This window comes from Macrobrachium nipponense, chromosome 46, assembly GCF_015104395.2.
Source record: "Macrobrachium nipponense isolate FS-2020 chromosome 46, ASM1510439v2, whole genome shotgun sequence".
Taxonomy (NCBI): Eukaryota; Metazoa; Arthropoda; class Malacostraca; order Decapoda; family Palaemonidae; genus Macrobrachium; species Macrobrachium nipponense.
The window spans coordinates 8,276,504-8,296,503 of NC_061106.1; positions in this window are offsets into that span (position 1 = coordinate 8,276,504).

Below are 20,000 nucleotides of genomic sequence, written 5' to 3' on the forward strand. Positions count from 1 at the left end.
TTTTAGGCTGTTATATATAATGTAGAAGCTACTGGTCAGTTTTAGCAGATAGCCCACTTGACTACGATGGAGAGGATGGGTCTATTCCAGTAAAATCCTGTCGTGAGTACTATTTACATGACTGTCAATTAACACCTAATACTGTAGTCTTAAAGACAGTGAACAACAGAAAATAAGCACAACCATGTTGTGAAAGCTATGTTGTGAAATATCTGGGCCTAAGCGTTCAGAACATACCCATGTTGAATTCGAGGCTCATCCATTCTATAGTTCCCCAGTACCACACTTTTCTTTGATACGATAACGGATTTGGTGTAAAGCAGTTCAAGCAGGCGAGAGAGAGAGAGAGAGAGAGAGAGAGAGAGAGAGAGAGAGAGAGAGAGAGAGAGTTCAGTTTTTACTGTTTCTAGAGAAAAGCCTGTAGAAGAACGACGCCAATAACTCGTCGCATGCGATCGCCGAAGGACCGTAAACAGGACACACAAAATTTGTAGTTCGGGTTTGAGCTCACAAAGTACTCTGATGACGTCGCAGATCATCATTTTTTTATCAGAGTTTATTTTCTTATGTTAGTCATTCATATGAACCTCAAAGTTAATGTTATTTTCCATTATTGATATACTCTCCATTATAGAGCTATTCATGAAAAGCATCCAGTAGTCAGTGTAAGGAAAAAATAAGTAAAACTAAATTATAACTTAAAATACAAAAGAATTAAGAAACCAAAAACAATGTTGCATAAATTAAGCGATTACACAAAACCACTTAAGGAAACTACAAAACCGTTTTTCTGCTATATTAAACGATTTCTACAAAGAGATGTTCCCACGAAACTAGGGAGCGCAAGTTTCATAGCTCACAGTACGGCCATAAAAAGAGTAAATAGAAGGCTGTCAAACGTCTATTCTCTTTTATGCAAAAATGCTGTTAAACTTCTGAACATATAAGTCTAATAGCTTTACTAAGCGGGCGAGAATTATGAACAATATTCAAGTTTATGATTATAGTTACTTTAAAAGAGAATGATAGTGTGGTTAGTAAATAAAACGTCTCGTCTTGCACTTTGCATCGTTCTCTGCGGCCAGACGCTTTCTAGATAGAATGGATGAACCTCGGATACGTGTCAAGGCCTTACGATACTTGAGAATGGTGCACCGAGTTTGCATGGCTGTTGAAAGACAAGGCAACGATTGGCTACCTGGCACTATGTAACAGTAGTCCTATTTAGCTAGTTAAGTGATTCCGATTTGTGAATAATTTGATGGCGATGGACCCCAGAAAAGGTATGAAATGGCTATTTGGTGATTGGGCTAAACTGTCATTATTACAAGACAAATACTCAGTTTTTAATGTCGGAGAACATTGACATGAATGATGCAAAATGGCTTACTGGGGGTCCAGTAGTCTGTTGAAACAACTTGCTTAAGTTATTAAACTTAAGCAAATAGTGTCCTAAAATTTGAATCGGATGTATGCCGTCAGTAGATTCTTAAAAATAAATTCGAAAGTAAAAGCAGGGTATCCTTTACGGTTTTGTGAAACCCATACTGTAGAATACAACATAGACATATATAATGGCGTTTCCTTTCAAGGTTTTCGCTCTGGAAATGGCAGCGAAAAATCTATTTCTGAAATGAACAGCAAGTACCACTCCCTAGCTCAGGCTAGACTTAACAGTTGGTTGCACTTGGCTGATGTAATAAGAATAGAGTTGCATGATAAAAGTATCGTCTACGTATCGACTATAGGACAAAGATTTTAAAGATTATGGGCCTTGATCCATGAAAAACATGGTCAAATCACTTTTGAAATGTATTGATGATATAATCTATAAATGAATATATTTGAAAATTAACCGATCTTCTTAAAATTATATATATATATATATATATATATATATATATATATATATATAGGTATGTATATATATATATATATATATATATATATATATATATATATATAGACAAAATCCACGAGGGAAAGTATAACAATGGAGTACTGCTGCGAGGCCTTTCGACTTCTCGTCCTTTACTAAGTACTGATATAAAAATGAAAATAAGTTTACAAACAAAGTTCCTATAAATGACAGATAGGGTTTATGAAGGAAAATATGCACATGGAATCCAACACAGCTAAGAATTAGTCGATCTACCTAAAACAGGGGAACAATTTAACTTAAGAGGTTTACAAAGAATTAAACCCAAATGCTGGGAAACAGGAACAAGACAATTAAAAGATTATACAGGGAGTTGACTGCCCACAAAAAAATGCTATCAAAGTATAATTCAATAAATCTCATTTTGGTAAACAATAATTTTTGCAAAGTGAACATTTTCACAAAAATATATATCCGTATGTTTAAAATATTTTTTTGTGAAAATTTTTACTCTGCAAAAATTGTTAGTTTACCAAGGTAAGATTTATTGAATAGTACTTTTATAGCATTTTTTGGTAGTCAGTCACCTTCCTGTCTAATCTTTTAAATGTCTTGTCCCTGCTTCCGAACAGTTGGGTCTAATTCTTTGTAAACCTCTTAAATTGTTCCTCTGTTTTGGGTAGATCGACTAATTCTTCAGCTGTGTTGGATTCCAAGTACATATTTTCTTTCATAAAACCTATCTGTCATTTATAAGAGCTTTCTTTGTAAACTTATTTTCATATTTATGTTAGTCTAGTTAGAAAGGACGAGCAGTCGAATGGCCTCGCAGCGGTACTCCATCGTTTCACCTTCCTTTGTGGATTTTGTCGATATTTATATATTCATCTCGTTCCGTATTTTCATGATTCAGTTACACACATATTATGTATGTATGTACAAATACTTATTTAGGTGTCTCCCCCTAGCAGCATCCAGAGATGTATTACTCTCAATGGATCATGTTTCGCTTTCTCATGCATTTTATGTTTAGTTTCTGAATAAAATTTTAAATTCCAAATAATCCAATATTAAGATTTGAAAAGGATTTAGTATGGTATCTCATTACAGTTGCTGTTAGTAATATTGGGTTGCTGTGCTAGTTACTATTTAATTGTTCTCCACATTACTTTTATACACTTCAAGAGTGCTGGCAGCTGTCAGGCCATTCTTACCACACAATTCAGACGAATAGTTTTCAAAGCATAAAATCCATAGCTCTATTTTTGGATTTTAACCCTACCTAGGAACCTATGGTTTCCCTTCTCACATAATCATACTCAAACCAAGCACACACAAGCGTATGTAACAGTTTCGCTCTCTCTCTCTCTCTCTCTCTCTCTCTCTCTCACTGACTCTCATTCTGTGTGTGCGTGTGTGAGTGTGTGCGTGTGATTGTGGAAAGGATATCGATTATACATTTCGCCTATGTTCCTAGCAAAGGCAAAATTCGTGGTGAGATTTCTCGCTCTAGTAAGAAATGAATATGAATACAATTTTCCCATACAATATGATTAGTCGTAGTCTGATCATCATTATATTACTCGGCTCGTAGTCTCATTTTTACAACGTATCCGAGTTACAATTATTACATAATTACGCAGTTGCTTTCTTCTCATTATATATGCCATTCAAAATATCGTCATCTAAATTCTCTTGATTAAGACTGTAACAGTTAGACATGGAGTCAATCTCCTTACACTATGCGTGTTATAGACACACCACACACAATAAATATAGATTAAACAAGGTGTTTCATGCAGTTGAATCCTAACGATTTTAGCAACAGTCAAGACAAGATCAACACCGTAGTGCAGAGGGAAAAGTAGAGTATCCATTTGGGAACCCGCACATCGAAGAAGCGTGACTTCACGCTGGAATGTTTGATGTCACTCATCCCATCACCCCTCACCTCCCTCCCTCCCTCCCTCCCTTTCTCAGTGATATCCCCTTACATCCCGAGGGTCATTTATTTCTCCCCTGACCCCCTGTGACATGCGTTCCAAGTCCATTTATATAAAGACTTTAATCCTCTTAAATCAATTATGCTGTGTAAACAACATGAATGCTGTAGGGGTGCTAAATAGCTTTCCGCTTCCAGAGAGACGCCCTCATACCCGTGGTCAAATACTGTGTGTGTGTGTGTGTGTGTCTGTGTCTGTGTGTGCAAAGGCAGCTCTCATGACCTCGGGCTCTTTCATGACAACCTTTCCCGAAAGTTCTTGTTCGCCCGTTTCATGGAGCGATGGTGCTGTTTTTCAGTCGAATCATTTCTATTTGTCTAAAACATGATCTCATCAAATTCCTGAGAGAGAGAGAGAGAGAGAGAGAGAGAGAGAGAGAGAGAGAGAGAGAGAGAGAGAGAGAGGAGAAAATAATGACAGAAAATATATATTTCATTAACTTTTTTTCCTTAAATACCGAATGATAAGGAAGTTCTCTGTCGCAAGAGGAAATTCATTCCATAAAAGCTTTCAGTTACGCGCGTATGAAGCAAGTCTTCTACGAGTCTGCCGATTCCTTATGTGTTTCAAGAACTTAACTTGAAGGCTATGGCCAATTCCTACCTGAGAAATGATCTTGACGCTGAAATGAGGATTTCAGACTTTATGTGTGTTTAAGAGTGGCTTCACAAAATATCTGAAATCCTGGCAAAGGAAAGGGTGTTTTCATACGCATAACTTTATGCGATATCAATTCATGAGCATCATCACCCTCATTCAATGTAAAAACTAAATAATTTCTTTAGCATAAACTTACATCAAGTTATTTGCTGAATGCAAAATTAATTTACATATCCTTCTTACCAGTCATTCTAAATACGCCACAGGTCTTTTTTTGACTTAAGGCAGACGAACCCCCTCGCTATTGCAGGCAAAGTATTCTGGTGCTGACTGAGGTTTTTTTGGGCGTCAAAAGAGGAACATTTAACTTTTACATTAGTTGGTCATACTAAGACTACTTCCCAGTAGAATGAGATCACGCACCTCCATAAATGAGTCAAGTTAAACCAAATCAGCATGAAAGTCTCATGTTACAGAATTAATTTAAGCTTAAATTCCTGACTCCCTGTCTACTCTCTGGCTACAGTTACCATGACAATCTTTATATAACGGAACTATCACTGTTTCGGTAAGTTATGAAATTCATACTTTAACTGTTGTCAGAATTTCCGACCAGTTTTACTTCGAAGAACACATAATAAGCTGGGGTAGACACAACAGTAACAGTTTACATTACATAACTGTCCTCAACCAAGTTTACTAAAAGGAAGTCTACACCGGGTCTAGAGCAAAATTCATTTCTTAACACAATTTTCAGATTTATCTTACCCATTGAATCACTGTGCGTACTGTACTTTCTAGCTTACTTCCCTCCTGAAAATATCTATTTTCAGCAACCTTTACCCATTACTAAAATCTACTAGTTATCTTCAAAATACTGATCGATTTATGTATTTTTAGAAAATAATTAAAAAAAAATCAACCAGACCGCCAGCAGTACGTTACACATAGCCTGAGAATTGCTTCTTGCAGTCATATTCACATTTACCTAGTTAGAGCTTCACAAAACACAACATTCGTCAAGTGCCTCAAGAAGAAATAAAGTCAAGAGGGGTAGGTAGCTAGACCCTGTCTCTCCTGATGTCATCCATTTGGTTTTCCGGGTAATAATTAGAATAACTCTGTAGCAGTAAGCGGGCAAAACAAACTTCAACGTCAAGAGTGCCGGGTATAAACACAACACCAACTATGTCAGTTCATTTCATCGCCTTATTATACATTTCTTTGTAAAATAAGAAAAAGACGGTAATAACCTGAAGATAAGATGTGAACTGTCAATTTACTTTTATGCCTGTTTTATTTTCCCTTTATTTTCTCTGACTTGTTTCATTTTGTTTTATCTTGTTTTTTGTGTAGCTCCGGCGGCCTTAACGAGTGGAGCCATCTGTCAGGTATTGGCACTAGCGCAGCCCCGATGTGCCGGAAACGAAACATTTGAAGAAGAGAAAGGCGAACGGGATGCAAATAGATTTGCGTCGCGAGGAAAAGAAGAAAAAATTAGTAAACGGGGAATATTGACGGATGTCGTGCGATGAACAACTGATAAGCAGGAAATTTGTGGATGTGTAAACAGACTTAAAATGGTTTGTTGTTTGTGCAAACAAAGAGAAGATCATGAAGAGCTAAGCAAACAAAAGCGAGTAAATTGACTTACAGTGTCTCAGGAGTGATATAAAATGCCAGAGGGGACATTTTCAAAGCAGCAGCGGGTAGAAATCTAGAGAAAATTGTGATAAAAATGGATGAAATATATGCAACGGCAGTACAAAGATAGATGAGACGAAAATCAATTTTGGGTCTTTAGAGATTATCAGAGCTGATGCCTTTATATTTTATATAGAACGGCTCCAACCAATCATTTGCGAAATAGGACGTCATTTATAAAGATCAACATTTCATACTTTTTGGTGGCAATTCAAACGATGAAATAAACACTCATATTTTTCATTTCTTGCTTAATTAGAAGCGTTTTGTTACGGCGCTTTTTCCCGTTTTGCGTATTTAGGCCGATTTCAGAATAGTGACATAAAGCAAGCAGCTTAAGAGAGTGATTAGCTTCTCTGGGAGAGAGAAAATTCTTTTTCGTCTTCCTTGGCTGTTTCATACTCTTATTCAGCTCTCTTGCTGCAGGTCTACGCCTAATTCTTTTCACTGAATTTTATTGGCCTTAATTCTGCATCTAGTAATTCTACGTAGAGCCAAAGCATTCTTTATCATTGTTATGGAAATGATGTAATCATCTTCTAGCTTCGCTTGCCGAATCTCACTGAATAATAGCATCCTGTGGAGAATAACCACCTACTACTGAAGCTCTGTGTTTCTCCTTATTGATGCGGGTGGATAGTTTTCTAGCCTTCTTGTTTCCAAGTATAAAGCTTTTATTTGTCATTTTATCTTACGGTGAAGCCCTAAACGCCTATTCCCGGAGTAAGTTCCCACAAAGGATAATTCATGGTAATCTGTTAATCCTCCAGAGAATGCCTGTAATCATGTCAATATTGATTTATGACAGATATAGTGTGGGAGAGACAAGGGTTAGGAAAGCAGCCAAAAAATCAATACAGGATATATTATATATATATATATATATATATATATATATATTTTATATATATATTTATATATATATGTGTGTGTGTGTGTGTGTGTGTAATATTTATATATATAATATATATATATATATATATATATATATATATATATATAGACAGATAAAATGTACGTACCTTTGTGTAATATTGTTAACAATATTTATCAGGTGAAAATTTGTGTGTATTATTCAAATCATCAAGGTAGATTGCAAATAAGAGCGAGTATAAAGTGCATTGTTTTTCAAAGAAATACTACCTTTCATGACACTAAGGTAATGGTTTAGAGTAGCATTGCCATGACGTACGTTGTTAGACAACAATATAGGCTTACTACTTGACAGACTAGTACGAAATCAATTAATTTACCCCACCATCATTATGACACGAACTGATTTATTTCTAGAGGAAACTTTTTTCATCGTTCTCTTACCTTTAGAATTAGTATTGAAGGAGTTAGCGTTTATCCTTCTTAATTTTGGTCTGAACATTCAACTACAAGTTAATATCGGGCTCATATCTGTCGTCTACCATCTGTACTCTGATAAGTAACGTGGATATTTTATCATATAAATCAAATTACTTATTTTAATACCCCACAAGGAATTCCATAGGAGGACGGATAACATTCATATATACTTTTGGGACACAATCTTCACATTAATTTATTTTCTGGTAACATCACACAACGAAAACCAATTACTCTCTCTCTCTCTCTCTCTCTCTCTCTCTCTCTCGTTCTCATCTCAAATCTCTCATCCCTCCCTCTCTCTCTCTCTCTCTCTCATGTACCGAAAAGAGAACGGAAATTAATGCCTTGGCATAAATTCCAGAAACTATGTAGACCCTATTGAGGAAGTGATGTACTTGCATGCCTGGAAAAGGTTAAGAAATCGTTCCAGCGATCACGCGAGCTAGCATGTTGTCTTTGACACCTGCTGTTCCCAGACACAGTAGGCCACTTATTTCTCTCTCTCTCTCTCTCTCTCTCTCTCTCATCTCTCTCGTCCTCTCTCTCTCTCTCTCTCTCTGTCTCCTGAAAGTGATTGATAGAATTTTTTAAATTGGTTTTCTTTTTCTTTTATTCTATGTAACAACTAATATCCAGACACGTTAGATGTTTTCGTTGGGGATCTTTAGCTGGAGTCAGCAGAGTAAATAATATCTTTTACAGATTAACGAACACTCATATTTCAGAGGAAGAAATTTATCTAGTACCTAAAGGGAGATCTTAGCCAGAATCTCTTCAGAATATTGATGATTATCACCAAGATCTATTTACCAAACAGATACTATTCTTAACCAACGCAAAAGCAAGATTTTAGTTAACTTAACAAGAGAAGAAAATTAAATAATTGTCCAGTCAAAGCTTTTCACTTGCACGAGTTGATACACGCGGGCACCGTTCATCTTTATTCAGATTATTATGCCTGTTTCATAAGTTAAAAGGTTTACGCGGGACATACTGCCTAGTTCTCTCTCTCTCTCTCTCTCTCTCTAATGAAATCATTTTCTTCGAAGGAGATATTTGAGTCTACTGCTAATAGACGAAGATGATATTCATGACAGGAATTTAATTTGTCTGTCATCAATAAACAATCAAACTATCATGATTATGAGTATGACAATCAACTTCATCTTGGATATGAATTTAAATTTTTCTTTCAAGTCTTATCAAACTAAAAAAAAAGGTTGGCCTATTGTCACTTTCGAAATGACCTAAACCCACTGATATTAATCACCCAAGACGAAATCCACAGCCTAGGACGAGCGATCGATCAGTGAGCGCGTCCGTCTCCCGATGTCGTAAGACCCTCGTTACCCAAACCCGAAACTCATAACACTAATGCCAACAGGGGAATATTTATTCATGAACATTCAGTTATTATCCTTTCTATCGCCAAATATCCTCGTTATCCATTTATCTTCTCTTTATCGCCCCTCCTCCCTCCCTCCCCTCCCTGTGGCTCAAACCCTCTCTCTTACCCCAACTCCCCGCAAACCCTATTTCTTTATTTCTCATTCTCGCCCTCCGCAGGCCATTTGTTTCATATTATCCCTTTCTGTTATCCATTGTATTTCTTTTCTCGCCCCTTTTCCCTTCCCCCGAGTTTCTCCCTCCCCCCCAGGTCAACCCCCGGATCCCCTTCTCATCAGCGCTCGCGCCTCTTCCTCTTGTTCCCCTTGTGGCACAGCGATTGGAGCAGACGGTAATTGATTGGGCCAACAATCTGATAGGGGGAATCACTCCTTATAATCACCGTGCGAAAGACCATATGAAAAGCGTATGTTCTCCCAGGTCTTTACTTCCCTCCCCCTCCATCCCCTCCATCCCCGGTACAGCTCAAAAGAGGATCTCCCCCTCGGGGCTCTGGTTCATTCGTCTATGTGGGCACTCCCGTTTCTTCAGGTCCTTAGCAAAGTGGTAGGATAGTTTTAGTACGTTCGTCTGGATGAACGTTTACTGTTTGATAGTATTGTTATTTTCTCTCTCTCTCGCTCTCTCTCTCTCTCTCTCTCTCTCTCTCTCTCTCTCTGATTTTAGACTTAGAAACCCAAGAGACAGACAACCTAATGTCCTCGTGCGGCCTAGTCCCAAGGATGAATGGACCTATATAAGTCAGGACCAAGGAAATTGGGACGAGAATCCCTCAGGTTGGCAGCCGAGAGAATGGGAAGTCTATGAGCAGCGCCCCATCTGAGGGCCACCGATTTCCAAAATGTAACTAACGGAAGAGGTGGGCAGAAGACCTAAAAATGAAGAATTTAAATGAATTAATAAGAAAACGGATTATATCATAAATTCGCAACATACAACGCCTCCCAATACCTGCCTATACCTGTTTACAAAGCGTCGGTGAGAAAAAGATAACCAAGAAAATATAGACAAAATGAATCGTTCCAATGTCTCATTTCTTTTACAGCATCTTTTTTTGCGACTTTTTCTTAATCCTGATATATTTCAAAGAATCAAGAAGTGGATTATGTTCCTCATACTATCCTTTTCACAATGATCTATTTGCTATATAGCCCACTCCTATTTTCGGAAGCAGAGTTAATATAGCGGAAAGGAAGCATATATATATATATATATATATATATATATATATATATATATATATATATATATATAATCCCCATTATAATTATTACAATTACATACTTATTTGGTATGGAGTGACCGCTAGGTTCCATGTATATTTATATACAAGCTCACGCGCACACAGATACACACACACACACAAAGTGTGTGTATGTGCAGGTGTGTGTATATATATATGTGCGCGCCTGCGTGTGTGTGTGAGTGTGTGTGGGGTAGATGTGCTGCTGATGAACCTTCAACAGCACAGTGGTTTACGCTCATCTACCGATTCGATAGTCCCGAATTCGGTTCGCCACTCTGCCAAAGTGGAATCAGAGGAATTTGTATCCCGTAATCAGAAATTAATTTCAAGATATAATGTGGTTTGAATCCCACAATAAGCTGTAGGTCTCGTTGCTAGGTAACCAATTGGTTCCTAGCCACGTAGAAATATCTAATCCTTCGGGCCAGGCCTAGGAGAGTTGTTGATCAGCTCATTTTGATGTTAAATTAAGGATATTTAGTACCATTGTTTGTATAATGTAACAGTTGCCGTCGAATCTCCGAAAGCAGTTTTAGAATTCGGCAGACGCAGGTGTTGAGTATTCACAAGTCATCCAGACACAGCTGCTGTCATTAGTAGAGTTTAGCATAAATATAAGTCGGCAATATTCCGATCTCAGCCAGATATTCAAATAACACCATGACTTATTTATACACCACCTTACACTGCCACCCTTTCCAATCCCCATTTATCACTCTACTCTAAGTTTATTAATACTTGTCATCCATGACATTGAGCTACAGGTGCTTAAAGGTACTATTGCTGGTTAATGAAGTGGTCTCCTTGTGTGTTATAGATATATATATATATATTATATATATATAGATATATATATATATATACAGATATATATATATATATATATATATATATATATATATATATCTATATATATATATTATAATAGTGTGTGTATATATATACATAGTATCATATATATATATATATATATATATATATATATATAGATATATATAATATATATATCATATATATACTATATATATATATATATCATATATATTTATATATGTGTGTGTGTGGGTATATATATATATATATAATATATATATTCTATAGAAATATATATATATATATATAGATCTCTATATATATATATATATATATATATACATACTCTATAAAATATATAATATTATATATAATATCTATATATGTGGGTTGTGTGTGGTATATATATACTATGATATTATATATTATAAGTATATATATATCTAATATTATATGGTATTATCTATAATATATATATACATATGTATTATATATTTACACACACACACCAATATATATATATATATATATATATATATATGAAATGTGTGTGTGTGTGTGTTATATACATACATATGTATATATATATATATATATATATATATATATATTATAGATATATATATATATATATATATATATATGTGTGTGTGTGTGTGTATATACACACACACACACACACACACACACACACACACACACACATATATATATATATGTATGTATATATGATTGTAAGTGCATTAAGACGTCTGAAACTACTAAGGTATTGCAACTTACTGTGTTCATTCAAAACTAGCATTCTTTATTGATCGATTGAGGTGCCGTCATAATCACGCAAGGTACAGAATGCTTACAGGCGTAGAAGGTATATATCTATGAGTGTGTTGTAATGCCGTCACTAATTCGAGCTTAGAAATTACTATCATTCATTGAGCAAGAAGGTTCATATACCAGGATATCACTAGGTGTTTCATGTATATAACGTGTGCCGAGGGAGGCAAAAATACAGGCCCCGGAAGAGAAGAAACGACCCACCCAGTCTCTTCAAGTCGAAGCCATTGTGACAGTTGCTCTCCAGAGTATTCATCAGCGTATGCCAAATTTTAACAGCACCGAACAGTACCTGTCTAGAACCGTCATTTTTCAACCTCAACTAAAGGCTGGATCTGAGTATCGAGTGATTTCATGGAAAACAAGCAAACGTAACGAGGACATTTATCATACGTTGGGATGGATTTGGCGTTTGTTTAGGAAACATGCAATTTGTGAGAATCGTCATAAACTAAGGCAGGTGTTCCATTCTTTGAAGCTGCCCTCGCATTATCTGGTCATTTGAAATTGCTACCGTTTTCATGCTTTTATGACGTTATCCCGGATATCCCGTAGCAGTACGGCGACACAAAAACTTGTGAGCAAGCTCAGCTTTAGATTTATGGCTTGGAAATTCATGTCTTCAGCACTTTGAGAATTATATTCCTTCCCTTTTAGACGAAAAGAATCCAAGAATGATTTATGAGTTTTCCCTAGCGGAAAAATGGAATCAAGAATGCGAGAATTATCGAAAGGATATGCTCTTTTGCATCCTTTGTCTTGAGTTTTTATGTCATCATAAAAGTTGAGTGCATTAGCTAAGCGGGTTAAGCAAGTTGAACTGTTTTTTTCTTACTTGCAAGTGGCATGTGGTTGTGGGGCAGCTATTTACGGATTTAGAAGCTCTTTGACTTTTTTTTCTTTTTTTTAACTCACTCAAGAAGAATTTACAGACCCATAATTTGAGACAAATAAGTAAACATTTTATGACTAAAAATGTGCGTTTAACCCCATACCCTTTTTTGGAGTATCGAGGGTCTATTTTGATAACCGGCCATAGACTTTTCTCATTTTTTGCACGTTTGACTCTCTCTCTCTCTCTCTCTCTCTCTCTCTCTCCATGAAATTCCTGGGCCCTTTTGAATATTTTTGTAATGATAACTTTCAGAATCTAGTAAAGTTACGTTAAGCACTATTGCATATGCATACAGCTTTTCTTGTTGTAGTTTTGCCTGTAGATATGGGTTGCCCTGTTGTGATTTACTCTTTAACTGATTGGTCTGATTTATTTTCTGTAATTATAAAGTACACAATACAAACTATATCATCTTAGCCAACACATTAACTGAAGGCTTTAAAAGAATATTCTCTCTCTCTCTCTCTCTCTCTCTCTCTCTCTCTCTCTCTCTCTCTCTCTCTCTCTCAGTGATGCGCGTCTAACCATTACCACGCAATTCGTTATTCACCTCTATTTTGCATAAACTACTCCACTTTATGTAAAGTAAGTCCCTTCATTTCCTGTATTTCTGTTTCTCTCTTCATTCTTAGCAATTGCAACTTATACACTATTCACAATCCTCTGGTCCGAAATTCTTTTCATACGACCAAGAGATCTGCAAACACTCTGCCTCATCAGTTCACCTAAGGCCTTTTTTTCGCCATTTCTCTTCGTCTCAACTGTTCTCATCCTGTCAGCTCTTCTTAAGTAATATGTGCAATTCCAGCTAAGCATCTCAACAGCTTCAGATTTGATTTCTTTTATTTGCATTCATCGTATATGCTTCAGTTACCAATTCCGTCGAGTTCCTTTCATCTTAACTTCCTAAACAATTTGCATTCTTCCTAATCTCCCACACACACCTGCTACCTTCCCTCCCCCTCCCATTGTGCGTCCCGCCTCCTCTGACGTCCTGTCATCATCTGTTATGTTTACTTCCAATTACGCGGACGTATTATCCACTCCCAATCTTGTACTTTCTACTCAAACATTCACAGTTCCATCTCATGGTTAACATTCACCCCCATTACATAGTTCTTGCGAGAATTGCTCACATTTATTCTCAATTTTCCCTTATTGGTTCTTTGAAACTCTGTCCCTAAGTTCTATACATACTAGCTTCTCCTCACCGCCCTCAAGCGGTGCTCCATTCTCGACCCAATTTTGCCTTCCGATGTCTAATTTTCTATCTCTTTTCTTATGTCACACCACTCTATAGAGGCATATTCTGCAATCTTCTGAAGTCCACTTTTACGCTAAACCAGCTGATCTCCCTTCTACATATTCTGACGCGGACTTCGCTGCCATCGCAAGGATTTTTGATCGGTCGTAAAAATTCATCTTTTATCCAATAACTCTCAGAAGCCTTCACATTGTCTCTCAACCAGTTTAATCGCCAATGCCATGATTAAAGAGTTCACAATTAGAATTCACCTGATGGCAAAGGATATAGTACTTTTCTGGTCTTAGTTTTCTCACGGAGTCACTTTTCCAGAACGATAATCCACAGGATTGCAGAGCTAATATATCCTACGAACCTGTGCCCGAGGTATAAATGTAAAGTAACCTGTTAATGTCTTTTCAACTCCTTATATCATGATAAGGAAAAGGTTCATAAAATGGCATAATTATCTTACTGATTAATGTATTATCTTGTAGCACTATCAATTGAAAGATAAAAGCATATTTTATTATTCTGCATACTGAAGATTTTGTGAACAAGTATATGAAAAATATAGATGTGATCTTTTAGTTGCAAGACTTGCCCCAGAGTTATAAAATATCTATAAGAAATCTTGTACATGTTATTTGTAGGTTCTATGCCCTATTAACTTTCAAATTAACGTTTACAACTTTTTTTGATAACTTACAAGCAGTTGCAACAGTTTTAAATCCTCCTACACCGATTTTCAATATATAATGCCATTTACCGAATATATGAATTAGCTTCCTTCTCTTCAAAATGCAGTCTTTAACTTGTTTCCCTTGTATCGGTGATGTGTTTGCTTCTAATGATAGCCAAATAAAATTGATTGAAAAACAGTAGCCGACATTAAAGCAAGAACTTGCAGATATGCAAAGTACAATAGACGCACGGTTAACATGACAAGGTATGAGGCAAAATCATTTAAGGTTTCATATTGGAGTAGATGCGGGTCTTGCTTTTTTAATTAAACTGATGCATTAGATTTCTTTCTCCAGCCCTGTACTGTTTTTTTGCTTCTGGAAAGGCAATTGCATACTTACTAAATAATGATTATCTATGGCTTCAGGGATATGCGTTAGCTCTTTTGAGAGGAAAAAAGTCGAAATCTCGTGTTTTGTAAACCAACTACCCTCGAAGCGTTTTCATTCCAACGAAAACATGGCACTCAGTCAGAGTGCGGTCTAATCTTAACATTGCTTGATAAGCCTTTCCAAAAATAATGTTCTTAGCTGTACCGAGCATATATACATATACCTGAGTTACTCAGATAGTAGCTTTACTTAAAGGACTCAAACAGCGTCGCGACTGTGTGAAGTAACCTGATGATTTATTTTCTCTGGTTTCTGAACGAATTTCCTTCCGGTCTTACGACGACTTTGCATATAATGTTTATAGAATGATATATGATGCAGATTCCATCATTGATAAAAATGATTTGTTCACAATTCAGCAGATCTATTTACATTTCAAATGCGCTATATGCTATTTATTTATTTATTTAGTTATTGTATGTATTGTTATAATTTTGTACTTTTGCACTGAGATCGCTGAGCATGACTGTGGTTTATTCGTGTGTAGTAGTAGTAGAAATTCATCGAATTTTTTTTTCTTTTTATTTCAAAGTATTTTATAATGAAAATAGACTTGATTATCAACATGAAAAGGAAAAAATTAAAAAGATACATGTGCAAGTTCGTTACAAAATAAGGAACAATAACTCAGTTATTTTAAAAAAATCATAAACAAATTACTCATAACAGTTACAAAGTAATATAAATGGCAATTTGGCATTTAAATTTTGCATTTTGTATTTGATGCATTTTCGTAACTGATATTTCTCAGTATTTTTAACAATACAAAAATATTACTACCTGTAATAATTAATGTATTGATAATTATCCAAGTACATTAAAATCAATGAAATTATAGCAAAACTTTTCAGGAATTCCAGCAAAGCAGCCTTCTGATTAATTGCATTTGGGGTTATCTCAGTGAAAAACAAATCATGAACGGTGAGGTCACCGGGATCCCTGCAAATCATCTTTTTCTTCTTTTCAATGGTGACTTTACAACTCGAGTTGTAAAGTCACCATTGAAAAGAAACATTTCTCTATCATTGGATCAACAAAGCAGACTACCCACCTAACTACCCCTTGATTCGTTGTTTATCAAGCACCTATCCCCCAGTTTAAACTCCTACACCTCGTCATCCTCTCCTCCTCTCTCTCTCTCTCTCTCTCTCTCTCTCTCTCTCTGGGGTGAGGTTTATGCTCTGAGCAGACCTTACCGTTCTTAGTCGTTCAGTTCTTTCCTCCTTCTTGAATAGGTAGGTAGCTTTCTTTCCTTTCCTGTTTTTAAATTTTCTGATTTCATTGTAATTATTATTAATTTACAGTTCATAAGTTTATTTTAATTACTAATTTTTAATTGCAGACTCATGATGTGTTGATGACAACATGAAACGTTTCGTATTATATTAATAAAACACGTTTAACTGACTGTAGTCTGACTGGACCCCTCTTCACTGGTGTATATATGTATATATATATATATATATATATATATATATATATATATATATATATATATATATTCAGCCAAGGTCACAGGAAAAATAAAAGAAGGCGTACCGAGCGCTTTCGTGTTATTTCAACACATTTTCGAGGTACAATGCTAAAATCACAGAGAACTCTAACAAAGTAAACATAAAAACTGAAAAAATTGAAAACAAGTATTCAAAGTCCGGTTAAATGAGACAAATGTCGAATGCTTTGTTTTACACTTAATGATTTTAATCACATGATTCATTGGGAGGGGGCAAAAGTTGTTTTATATTGTAATATATAACTCGTAGGAATATTATTGAATCTGCTTTTATCAAATATCACAGTGACTTAATGAATGTAAGCCAGGGTATGTACAAACTGGACCCATTTGTTGTTAACGAGATTTGTAGGGTTGTTTTCTTTTTAATCACCTGTTGAACTGTTCTGTATATGCTATATTAGTTTTAACCGGACTTTGAATATTGCTTCAATTTTTTTCAGTTTTATGTTTACTTGTTAGATGTTCTCTGTGTTTTTAGCATTGTACCTCGAAAATGTGTTGAAATAACACGAAAGCGCTCGGTACTCCTCTTTTTATATTTCCTGTGGCCTTGGCTGAATATATTGTCACGCGCTATTTAGTGACTTATAAGCATATATATATATGTGTGGGTGTGTGTGTATTTGTAATCATATATATACATATATATATATTATTTCAGTAGATGTAGTATAATATATACTATAATATATATATATATATATATTATATATATATATATATATATATATACATTGAATATATGTACATACACATATATTTATGTGTGTATGCTTTTGTGTGCGTAGAAGAGTGATCTCATATTAATTCCAAAATCGTTAAGGTGCTTCTTCAATGAACGTATATGTTTCATTGTCGAAAGCATGCTTTACTTCTGTGCTTACCCTTTCTCTACCATGGCTTAATCGTAAAGCATTTTCAATATATTTGTCTGATAATGATTTTATTTTATTTGTCTTCTTTATGAGTTTATTATTCTGAATATTTGACACACGAGTACCACAGAGCTCTCTCATCGGAGCAAGTTTGGTTCGACATCTAGCGCAGGTTAGTGAAAAGCCCTGTACCTCATCACCGTAAAGCTGTAATTATTGGAATGACAAACATGTTCCATTTTTTTTCTCTTTCTATATGTTTTTTATTCATTGGCAGCTCGCAAATGAAGAGAGGTAAGAGAGAACGGAAAAAAGTGTACAATGAGGTGAAATACATTGTATATCTGTTAGAATATTAATGATTATGGGGATAAGAGGTGTTTCCTGTTTATTTTATTCTTGGTACCCTATAATAAGCTTCGCCATAATTGTAGCCCTTGATACTTTATGACAGTCATCATATTTGCATAAATACAATATATTCTATTAGTGGAAAAGGTGCGTACACACACACGGACACATACACACACACTATATATATATATATATATATATATATATATATATATATATATATATATATATATATATATATATATCTCGAGTACATATGTCCTTTAATGTCTGATTCACTCTACCTCGGAATCAATATACCTGAGGGCGACAGGGATTTGTAGTTGAAAGGCGACGTAAACTTATATCCTCTTGCAGTGGCTGTGTGGTCTAAGGCCTCACGTGCGTCCTGAATTAGTTGGTTCGATTTTTCGCGCCCGTGAGCCGACGAATTTCTTATTGACTTAAAAAAAAAATCCCCTTCGGTTAACATATATGAAAAATATATTAATCCTAGGTAGAGTGAATTAGGTATTAAAAGGACATTTGTAGCTCGATGTATGTATATGAATCACGGTAATGTTATATGACATATATATATAATATATATAATATATACATATATATATATATATATATATATGTAGAGAGAGAGAGAGAGTGAGAGAGAGAGAGAGAGATAGGGTCCACGGTAAAATACTGGCAAAAAGACACATGTAAGCTACTGCAGCGAAGACGTTAGATTTTCCTGTAATATTGCCGACACATCACTGACTTCCCAAGGGCACTTTTCAAAGCGTAACTCGTGTGCAATTCGTATTATTTGAATAGTTGTTAAATTTATTTATCGACGATAACGGGAAGCCAACCCACAATTAATTCCTCTTTTGACAAGTCTGGGAGATAGTTAAACAATGACTAAATAAGTCAGTGGAAGAATGGACATCTGAGATGGAGAGGGTGGACCTTCCGTGTGCTGCTTTGACTGTTATGGACGGAATGAAAACTTAATTGCTCTCTCTCTCTCTGTTGAGTAAGGACATACTTTTCACACGAAGAAATCAGCCATTCTAAGGAAATGTTTAGAATGTAATAATCATAGCATTATTCGTTCTCTGGAGAAGAAAATGCCATAGTAAAGAAAAATTTTTCCTAGTTTTTTGTCTGTCCGTTCACACTTTTTATGTCCGTCCTCTCATCTTACAAACTACTGAGGCTAGAGGGCTGCAAATTGGTATGTTGATCATCCATTCTCCAGCCATGAAACATATCAAATTGCAGCCCTTTAACATCGGTAGTATTTATTTCATTTAATATTAAAGTTAGCCATGACGGCAAGTCTGGCAATACTATAAGACAGGGCAACACGAGGCCGTAGCTAAATGTTTCATGAGCCGCGGCTCATACAGCATTATACTCCTACGATATATAGAAAACTAGATTGCACCGAAGAAACCACGTAATAGAAAGAGACTTATAATGTCAGTGGCGTATTTATCAAAAGAGATTCTCTGAACCAGAGAACCTTAAATGTTGAAATTCTTTAATGGATTCCTGATCAAGAAAGAATTTCTTTCGCAGATTGGCAAATCATGTAGTGAAATGACTCCTTTGGTAGGCTGGTTAAACCAGAAAAAATGTGCGAAAGTTACGCAACGAAAATCAGTTGAAAATCAGAGTTAAAGTCAAAAGGAATTTCCCTTATAAAGCGCCCATCATCAAATGAAGCTGAAGCTGCTGGCTATGACGTTTTCTTGGAGAAATACGCAGTATGATTGATTCATTACTGTAGTAGTGCTACAAACTGAAACAGAACTAGTTTTAACAACTCGTTCTTTAAAATCCAGTGGTGACAGACTCCCGAAACACTAATATATCCTACATTCGTTATTTTATCAGATTTCACATCCGACACAAAATTCCACCTGTTCCAGTCTCCCGAACTTTTTTTTTAAGCATTCATGTTTAAATACAATACATGAATTAAGAATCATATGGAAAAAAGACACCTTGTTACAGCATTCTATGAACTCGGTTTTATACTATTATATACAGACAATGTGTACATCGAGTTATCCTTTGGTTTATATAACACGTACAATCCCTTATTCTCCATTGTGTTTGTAATATCAAAATGGAAATAATTATTACAGAACAGAG